We start from the raw sequence: 10,509 nt of genomic DNA, 5'->3' as shown, positions 1-10,509 counted from the left end.
GACATTGCTCATGATCACTTATGGCTCATCAGGCATCAAAGATTCAAGTTTAAGATGATATCTCGAGTTCGAGAATCAATTGTAACAATCTTTCCTCCGTCACTCAAAAAAAAAAGAAAAGAAAGAATGAAAAAAAAAAGAGAAAATAAAAGCAAAGTGTGACGATTACATAATAGGGTGCATTCAATTTTGCTTCATTAGTAGGATTTTTTCCGAAACTAAACATATATAGTATAGAATCAAAAATAAAATATAATTAATAATATGTAATATTCAGAAAAATCGTAATGTAACAAATAACAAGGGTACATATTATAAATAATCACTTAAATAGTACGTCCTCATTTTATTTTGGTGCTAAAATTATTAAATAAATTTGCGTAATTAAAATATTAACCACTCACGTCAAATCAATATCATAATAAATTCATTCGCATTTTCGTATGACATAGAGCCCGTTTGGATTTGATAGGTATTTTTAAAAAAAGTATTTTTTTTAAGCTACAATTTTTAGCTTTTGAAAAAACTTTAATTTTGATTTAAAAAAAGTGTTTTTTTAAGCACTTAAATGGCCAACCAAACATCTTGTTAACCAAAAAAGCAAATTTTTTTTTTAAAAAAAGTGTTTTTCTGATTTGGATTTTGAAACCAAACGGGCCATAGTCGACTAGTGAGAAACTTTTGATTAACTTCAGCCTACACAAAATTTATTTAGAATCATATATAACTATATCTGACATAGCCACAAAAAAAAAAAAGGTTCATATATTATTATATAAGTACTCATCTTCACTGTTTATTTTAGAATATTCCCTCGTGTGCACCAAATTGATTAAAATAACTCAAAATTTTATTTTTTTTTTGGAAAATAAAATAAAATAAAACCACTACTTTATTAGTTTTGAACTTTCGAAATGAGTTTCTCAATGAAATCAAGTATTTTTGAAAAATAAATAAACCCTGAAAATATATTTAGGGCTTGAAACACGCTCTCTTCTTAGGCCTGTATATGCTTAGGTCCGGTTATGACTTATGTGTCCAAATCTTTCATTGTTTACTACTTAGCCCAATTTAATGGCACCCAATTTGGAAAATTAAACCTAACCATAACAGTGTGGCTGTTTTTTTATTTTCTATAGCTTCTAAGTGCAGTTTGCAAGCTAGCTCGGACAACTAAATTGTAAATATTATAATCAAATATGCAATGAAATAAGAAGAAAAATTTAATGTTCTGTTTGGACATATACTTATAGAATATTTTTATAAAAGTGTTTCTTAAAATTTTTTTATAAAATATTTTACAAGTTGTTTTAAGAATAAATATGTTTTTGGACAACTATTCCATAAAAATATTTTAAATTTTAAAAGTAATGTTGTTCATTTTTTACTTCCATAGTTTCATTCTAAAAACATATAAAAACAACTCTAAAATGTTTTTTTTAAAAATAATACTTGGAGAAAATTTTTTAAAAAATATTTTACTAAAATCTTATCCAAACGTAAATACTTTAAGTTTTTTTCACTAATAAAATACTAAAAAAAAATTAAAGTACATATCCAAACGGAACTAACTTTTTAACAACACAATATATATAGTACTTTAGAGATGGGGACGTTATATAATTCCTTTATTTGAATAATCATATTTAAATGGTTCTAATTACGTAAATGAATAAAATAATTCTCGAGTCCAAACTCCAAATTAATGAAAGTTGCCTAACATGCCGACTTTGTGTACATGATTAATCGTGAATACATTTCCAAGATTTAATTTAAAGGGTGGATATGGGTTTTTAAGCATATGATAATCAATTTTTTTAATATCTTATAATAAATATAAACAAGCTAAGTTTCGTAGTGCATGCAATGCACTTACAATTACTATTGTACCGAATTATTGATAGGGTAATGCTATAAGTACAATAGCAGTCGTCATATAGTAGCCAACACTGGGCCGAGGTGTGCTTGTGTAGCTAGATATAAATATATGTCCATTAACGGATCGGATATTGTTGATTAAGTGTTAGAAAATGTTTGTGTCTTTAATTTACCCCTCCAACTTGGTGGCCACTTCTTCCTCCCGGAGTTGTATTCGTTACCCTGTAAACAAATCCGCCATTTCTAAAACAAATTTCCGGTTGCCGGTTGCCCGCTTGCCCGCTAAGTCCAACGGCGTTCCGTCCTCCGGCACCATCGATAACCGCGATGATTTGTATGTATCCATCTTGATCAATTTATTTTCTTCTAAGCTTATAATATGTACGTATATATCTTTCCCAATTAATTTTTGTGTGACATGCAATTTTCTTTTTGAATGATGAATCAGATGGCTACATGAGATCGAACTACAAGTTCGGGACTATGAATTGGATCAGTATGGAGTTGTGAACAATGCAACTTATGCACAATATTGTGAACACTGTGAGTTAATTCATAATTAATTTCCCTTTATATTTACACATGAAGTAATTAGTTTAAGTGATATATATGTTGAGCAGCCATTGCCAAAGGATTAGAAAAGATATCGAACGCAGGTGGTGACACCGGTGGCGCGGTGGCTCTGTTGAATTTGTCTCTCAACTTTATCGCACCGTTAAGGGTAAGACTTCCTTAATTTTCGCATGTAACTGATCGATCGTATATATTATTATTGTTCGAAAATTAGAAAAATTTATATGAAAATATGAAAATAATAAAATAGAAATTTGTTTGTTGATGGGAATTTATATCATGTTTCCCAATTTTGTGGTGTTCGCAGAGAGGAGACAAGTTCTTACTAAAGCACAGGGTGACGAAATGGTCGAGAACTCGTTTATATTTAGAGCACTCCATTGTCAAACTCCACCAACAAAAGGTTCTTCGGGTTTAACTCCAGTATATTTACTTGATGCAAATTTCATCTACCTAGATAATTAATTATGCTCTAATTGATTTCTACAATATATACATATTGTTGTAAAAAAGTAAAAATTTACGGTAAAAAGTGAATACTCCAAAACTCAAAATTTATCAAACTCTACACTTTATAATATTTTTCTCTCAACTCAATTGTATTTTTCATCACAAATGAAGACCTATTTATAGATCCACATTTGAGATTAGTCCAAAAATAAATACATCATCATCTACATCATCACACACTAATTTTCCACATTTTACAACTCAATATTCAACATTCAACATTCAATATTCAACATAATATTAATAATAATAATATTTTTCAACACTCCCCCTTGTGATGATGATCGTGATATGATGACTGTCTTCATTACGTGTTTTATACTGCCTCGTTAAAAACCTTACTAGGAAAAACCCAGTGGGATAAAAACCATAGTAAGGGAAAAAGAGTGCAGCCACGTAAACTCTCCCTCATGTTAACATGAGTGATTCTTCACATATTCGCAGATTGCGCATCTCAATGTTGTATATATGCTTTCTGAATATCGTCGTGGAAAGTGCCTTTGTGAAGAGATCTGATGAGTTCTCACTTGATTTAAATGTAACAGATATCAATATCTTTATTCTTCTCAAGCTCTTGACTGTAGGCAAAGAATTTTGGGGGGGGGGGGGATATGTTTGGTTCTGTCAGTTTTGATGTATCCTTCTTTCATTTGAGCAATACATGCAATATTATCTTCATATAGTGTCACAGACTTCGTGTCTACTGATAATCCACAAGAAGTTTGGATATGTTGTGTCATTGATTTTAGCCAAACACATTCACGGCTTGCTTCATGTAGCGCAATAATCTCAGCGTGATTTGATGAAGTTATTTCGAGTGTTTGTTTCTGTGAACGCCAAGAAATTGCGGTGCCTCCACGAGTAAATACATATCCGATTTGGGAACGTGCCTTATGTGGATCAGATAAATATCCAGCATCGGCATAACCAATGATACTTTGATTGGTGTCTTTTGAGTACAAAAGTCCTAAATATGTCGTTCCTCGTAGATAACGAAATATATGTTTAATTTCGTTCCAGTGCCTCTTTGTTGGATATGAACTGAATCTTGCCAATAAATTTACAGCAAAAGATATATCAGGTCTAGTGCAATTTGCAAGATACATAAGGGCACCAATGACACTTAGATATGGTACTTCTAGACCAAGAATAACTTCATCATCTCCACATGGACGGAATGGATCCTTTTCTATGTTTAATGATCTTACAACCATTGGAGTACTTAATGGATTTGATTTATCCATATTAAAATGTTTAAGGATCTTTTCTGTATAATTTGCCTGGTGAACAAAAATTCCACATTCTTTTTGTTCGATTTGCAAACCCAGACAATACTTAGTTTTTCCAAGATCCTTCATTTTGAATTCTTCCTTCAAGTACATTATAACTTCTTGAATTTCTTTATTCGTTCCAATGATGTTTAAATCATCAACATATACAACAATAATTACACATCCGGATGTTGTTTTCTTGATGAAAACACAAGGGCATATTGGATCATTTATATATCTCTTTTCATCAAGTGCTCACTTAGCCGATTATACCACATTCGGTCGGATTGCTTTAACCCATATAATGATCTTTGCAATTTTACAGAATAAAATTCTCTGGGTTTTGAACTTTGTGCTTCAGGCATCTTAAATCCTTCAGGGATTTTTATGTATATATCACTATCAAGTGATCCGTATAAGTAAGCTGTAACAACATCCATAAGACACATTTCCAAATTTTCAGACACTGCCAAACTAATCAAATATCGAAACGTAATTGCATCCATAACAGGAGAATACGTTTCTTCATAATCAATTCCAGGTCTTTGAGAAAAACCTTGTGCAACAAGTCTAGCTTTATATCTGACTATTTCATTTTTCTCATTTCGCTTTCGAATAAAAACCCATTTGTATCCAACAGGTTTTACACCTTCAGGTGTGAGGACTATAGGTCCAAAAACATTGCGTTTATTCAGCGAATCCAATTCAACCTGGATGGCATCTTTCCATTTGACCCAATCATGACGAGTTTTACATTCACCAAAAGATTTTGGTTCATGATCCTCATTTTCATTTACGATGTCACAAGCCACATTATAAGAAAATATCTCATCAATATCTTCTATGTCTTTTCGGTTTCATATTTTCCAGTATTAATATAATTGATAGAGATTTCACGATTCTCGTCAGTTTGTGGTTCTGACAGAATATTTTCATCATCAGGTGATTCTTCTGGAACACCATTTTCTATTTTATGATCGTCGTGTTTCTCTATGCCTTTTCTTTTCCGAGGATTTTTATCCTTGGAACCGACTGGTCTTCCACGCTTCAAGCGTTTTATGACATCATGAGTGTCTTCAATTTGTTTCTTTGGAATTTCAATTCGAGCAGGGGCATTTACAGCATGTATATATGATTTTGTTACCCCTTTTGTGTCTGCAAATGCATCTGGCATTTGATTTGCAATTCTTTGCATGTGCACAATTTGCTGTACATCTTTCTCACATTGTTTGGTCCTTGGATCCAAATGTAACAATGATGGTACATACCATGTGATTTCTTTTTCGATGTGTTTCTTTTCTCCCCCTAACACCGGAAAGATTTCTTCATTAAAATGACAATCAGCAAAGCGTGCTGTAAACACATCGTCTGTCTGAGGCTCAAGATATCGAATGATTGATGGACTATCATAACCGATATAAATACCGATTTTTCTTTGTGGACCCATTTTTGATCGTTGAGGTGGTGCAATAGGCACATACACCATACATCCAAAAATTCTCAGATGAGAGATATTTGGTTCTTTACCAAATGCAAGTTGCAATGGGGAGAATTTATGATATGCACTTGGTCTGATGCGAATTAATGCCGCAGCATGTAAAATTGCATGTCCCCATATAGAAATAGGGAGTTTTGTTTTCATAATCATTGGTCTAGCAATCAGTTGTAGACGTTTAATCAATGATTCAGCTAATCCATTTTGCGTATGAACATGAGCTACAAGATGTTCAACAGTGATTCCCATTGACATACAATAATCATTGAAAGTCTGGGATGCAAATTCTCCAGCATTATCAAGTCTTATTTTCTTGATTGTATAATCGGGAAATTGATTTCGCAATTTTATTATTTGAGCCATCAATCTTGCAAATGCCACATTCCGAGTTGACAATAAGCATACATGTGACCATCTGCTAGAGGCATCGATCAATACCATAAAGTATCGAAATGGTCCACATGGTGGATGAATTGGCCCACAAATATCACCCTGAATACGTTCAAAAAATATGGGTGATTCAGTTTGGATTTTAGCTGGTGATGATCTTATAATAAGTTTTCCAAGTGAACATGCTTTACATTGAAACTTATTATTCTGAAAGATCTTCTGGTCTTTCAATGGATGACAATGCGTATTTTCAATAATTCTTCGCATCATTATTGAACCAGGATGTCCCAATCGATCATGTCAATTTGTTAATATTGAAGAACTATTAACCACCATATTTGATTCGATTGGCCTTATATGTGTATAATGCAATCCAGTAGGGAGCATTGATAATTTTTCAACCACATATTTCTTTCCTGATTTATATGTGGTAAGACACATATATTTCTGATTTCCATCAGTTATCGTCTCAGTATCATACCCATGAGAGTATATGTCATTAAAACTCAACAAATTTCTTTTCGATTGTGGTGAATATAAAGCATCATTTATCAGAAATTTTGTACCATTAGGTAACAAAAAATGTGCTTTTCCACAACCTTCAATCAAGTCTACAGGACCTGATATGGTATTCACCATTGTTTTTGTTGGTTTTATTTCCAAGAAATATCTTTCATCTCCCAGAATAGTGTGTGTTGTACCACTATCTGGTATGCAAATTTCCATGATATTATTTCCATATTTGCTCATAGCATTTTCCATACTTCAAAAAAAATGCAATAAAGAAAATCAAGGATAATATATATATGCAAAATATAGCATGTTTCATAAGAATGCATGAAAAATATAGCATGTTACATTTCAGTCCCATCAATATATTAATCAATGTTTTCGAAATCATTTGAAAAAATCGGCAGCATTGAAATAAGTTGAACCACTTAAATAGTTACTGTTTTCAACAAAATTGGTCTCTTTTTTTTTCCCCTTTATCGATACTTTAAAGAGCTTACATAAGTGCTCAGGGGTACATGACCAATGTCTTGGAGTGTCACATTTATAACAAACACTCTCATATCTTTTTGAGTGATTTTTATTTTCACTCATATTTTCATGCTGCCTTTTTGGGTGGTTCGTGACGTTCTTTTGAGATTAGTTATTGAAGTAACTATCTCGATTATTTTCATATTCACGGCCATAACCACGACCACGATCATTTCTACGTCCACGTTCATGACCACATCCTCGACCTCAACCAAAATCTAGTTTATGTCTTTGATTTTGGTTTTTATTTTTTACTTACGACATTTGCTTCTGGAAATGCGTAGATACATTGAGTCGGGATTGATGATTTCTCATTAACATTTCTTTGCTCTTTTCTAGTGATATCGAGAGCAACGAATTTAAACTTTGCTAAATTTGACATGGTGGTACTAGAAAAATAACAATGCATTTTATAAGTTAATTTCCATTAATATGACAATACAAAATAATGGATAAACGATGAGTACAAGTACGTGTACAAATAGAGAAAAAGTATGTGGTGGAAAATCGCTGGTGAGTACAAGACTCGTGAGCATGATGATCATAATCGTTATGAAAAATAGCCTTAGAAATGTCATCATCTTCATCTTCGAAAAAACCGAGGAGAAAATATTTTGAGAGAAAGAGTGAATTTTGGTGTGATTGAAAATGAGTTTGAGTGAACATATTTATAGGCCAAAAACTAGCCGTTTGTGACCGTTTGTGACCGTTGGGGGTAAGAAAAAAATCGAGTATGTGTTGAATAAAAACTCGTGATAATGATGCAATGCATATAATGATAATCATAATTAAATAATTATGTATATCATATCACATTATTATAAGGTCGGTGTCGTAGACAACCTTTTATATAATATTGTGAAATTATACTAATATAGTTAGTATAAAGTCAGGTATAGTATATCATATCACATTATTATAAGATCGGTGTCGTAGACAACCTTTTATATAATAACATGAGATTATACAAATATGGTTAGTATATAAATACACAATAATATATATCATATCACGTTATTATAAGGTCAGTGTCATAGACAACATTTTATATAACAACATGAAATTATATATTAATATAGTTAATATATATACATAATAAATATATATCACGTTATTGTTTAAAAACCTTAGAGGCTTTTATACTTGTCGTATCCCTTACCGGGAGTGTGGGATGTCGTCTTAATATCCTCCCAGGATTTATAACAAGTTTTGAAAAAAAACTTATTTTTTTCATAACATGATATTATATATTAATATATACACAATAAAAATATATAAACAGTAAAATAAAAATTCTTACTTGTTGAATATTTTTGACTTCTTCTTGTATTTTGGAGCGTCGGAAAATATAGAGAACCTTCGAGCGATCGTGCTGATAACGTGTTGTGAAAAAGTAAAAATTTACGGTAAAAAGTGAATACTCCAAAACTCAAAATTTATCAAACTCTACACTTTATAATATTTTTCTATCAACTCAATTGTATTTTTCATCACAAATGAAGACCTATTTATAGATCCACATTTGAGATTAGTCCAAAAATAAATACATCATCATCTACATCATCACACACTAATTTTCCACATTTTACAACTCAATATTCAACATTCAACATTCAATATTCAACATAATATTAATAATAATAATATTTTTCAACACATATATATATATATAATTATTTATGGCTAAGTTATTTTTTCAATTATGATATCGGTTCTTTCATAACAAAACAATTTCTAGCATAGTATTATAACATAAGCTATCGATCGAATGCGAGATGCATCTCAAAAAATTAACTTTTAAGACAATATAACGAGAGTTTTTTTTTTTCCGCCTTCCTTGTGTTGCAGCCAATCATGAAAGCAAGTGCCACTGGTATTTGGCTTGATGAGATGTACCGTCCTCTGTGTATCCCTCCCGATGTGCTGTCGTATGTTATTAAGATGCAGAAGTATTATTTTAACGAAGAAAGTTCTCGTGATATTTAATCCCGTTGCTTTCTTTTAAAAAAATAAATAAATAAATAAACTATAAAAGGTCTCCCAAATACTATTTAAGTTGGATGATTTTTTATTTTATTTTTTTGAGATAGTGAAATACAATCGATTTGATTGAACGAAGTTGTTATTCTATAATTGACGCATACCTTATATACCATATTTATTCGTCTTATTATATACGGTTACAAGCGAAAACAAAATCTTTTATGAGAGGATTTTACGGATTAATTTTGTAATACGAATTTCATATTTAGATCACTCATGAAAAGATATTATTTTTAAACTAAAAATTTTACTTTTGTTATAAATATGAACTTAATTAACTCATCTCACTCCTAAAATCGTATCGTAAAAGTTCTCCTCCGCAAAATAGTGTGTGAGGTTGATGGAGACGGCAAAATCATTAGGTGTAATTTTAAGTTAATATGAATTGGGAGGGAATTCAATTTTGGGCCGATTGTTATATAAAACATGATTCTTATTCGACTTTGGGCCTTTTCTTTTACATGAAGATAGGTATATTCTCCGCCCAATAAATTTCGGAATTTCCTAACCAATAAGTCCCATACTGTTAAAGTCCAAAGCTACATCTCATCGTCAAAAGCCGGTGCTATTCTTCCTTTATAACCAAAAAATAATAAAAATTAATGATACCGATGTTCATATATAGTGTTTATACTGTTGTATAATTTAAAATATTTAATTTGTATAGTTATTATTAACTATAATTTTTGAATAAATTTCTCCATTCGCTCGGTCTTAACTTCACATAGGTCTTGTTTGGGAGATATTTTAAGAAATATTTTGTGAAATTTTGTAAAAGAATATACAAAAAGTGCAGCTTCTTATAAACTCTCTCAAACAATACCATAATCTACATCAATTATCACTAACCAAATGTGAATTGTGATAGTTAATTTACACCGTCGACTCAGGTAGTGTTTGAGAGTTTCTAAGAAGCACTTTTCAGTTTTTCTTTTACAAAATTTCAAAATTTTATGAAAGAAAAGCTGAGAATTGGTTCCTTCACAATTTGGTAAATCGCTCGAACTGAGTCGAAACCGAAAATTCGATTTTCAATTTTTTGGATTTTTGGTTTTCTATTCGGTTCGATTTTTTCGCTCCATTCACCGGATCGAAACGAAAACCGGTTTTTTGATTATTTTTTTTAAAAAAATTTAATTGTTTTTTAATATTTCAATTCATTTTTTATTTGTTTTTATTAATAAATAAATAAATATAAATTAATCAAATAAATATAATTTTTTTAAATTTATTGGGTTTTTTAGCCAAACCGAACCTCAGTTCGAATTTTTTGTTCGGTTCGTTCGATTTGATCTGAATGAACGTCTT

This window comes from Henckelia pumila, chromosome 2, assembly GCF_033568475.1.
Source record: "Henckelia pumila isolate YLH828 chromosome 2, ASM3356847v2, whole genome shotgun sequence".
In the NCBI taxonomy this organism is placed as follows: domain Eukaryota; kingdom Viridiplantae; phylum Streptophyta; class Magnoliopsida; order Lamiales; family Gesneriaceae; genus Henckelia; species Henckelia pumila.
This window is presented reverse-complemented; position numbering follows the sequence as displayed.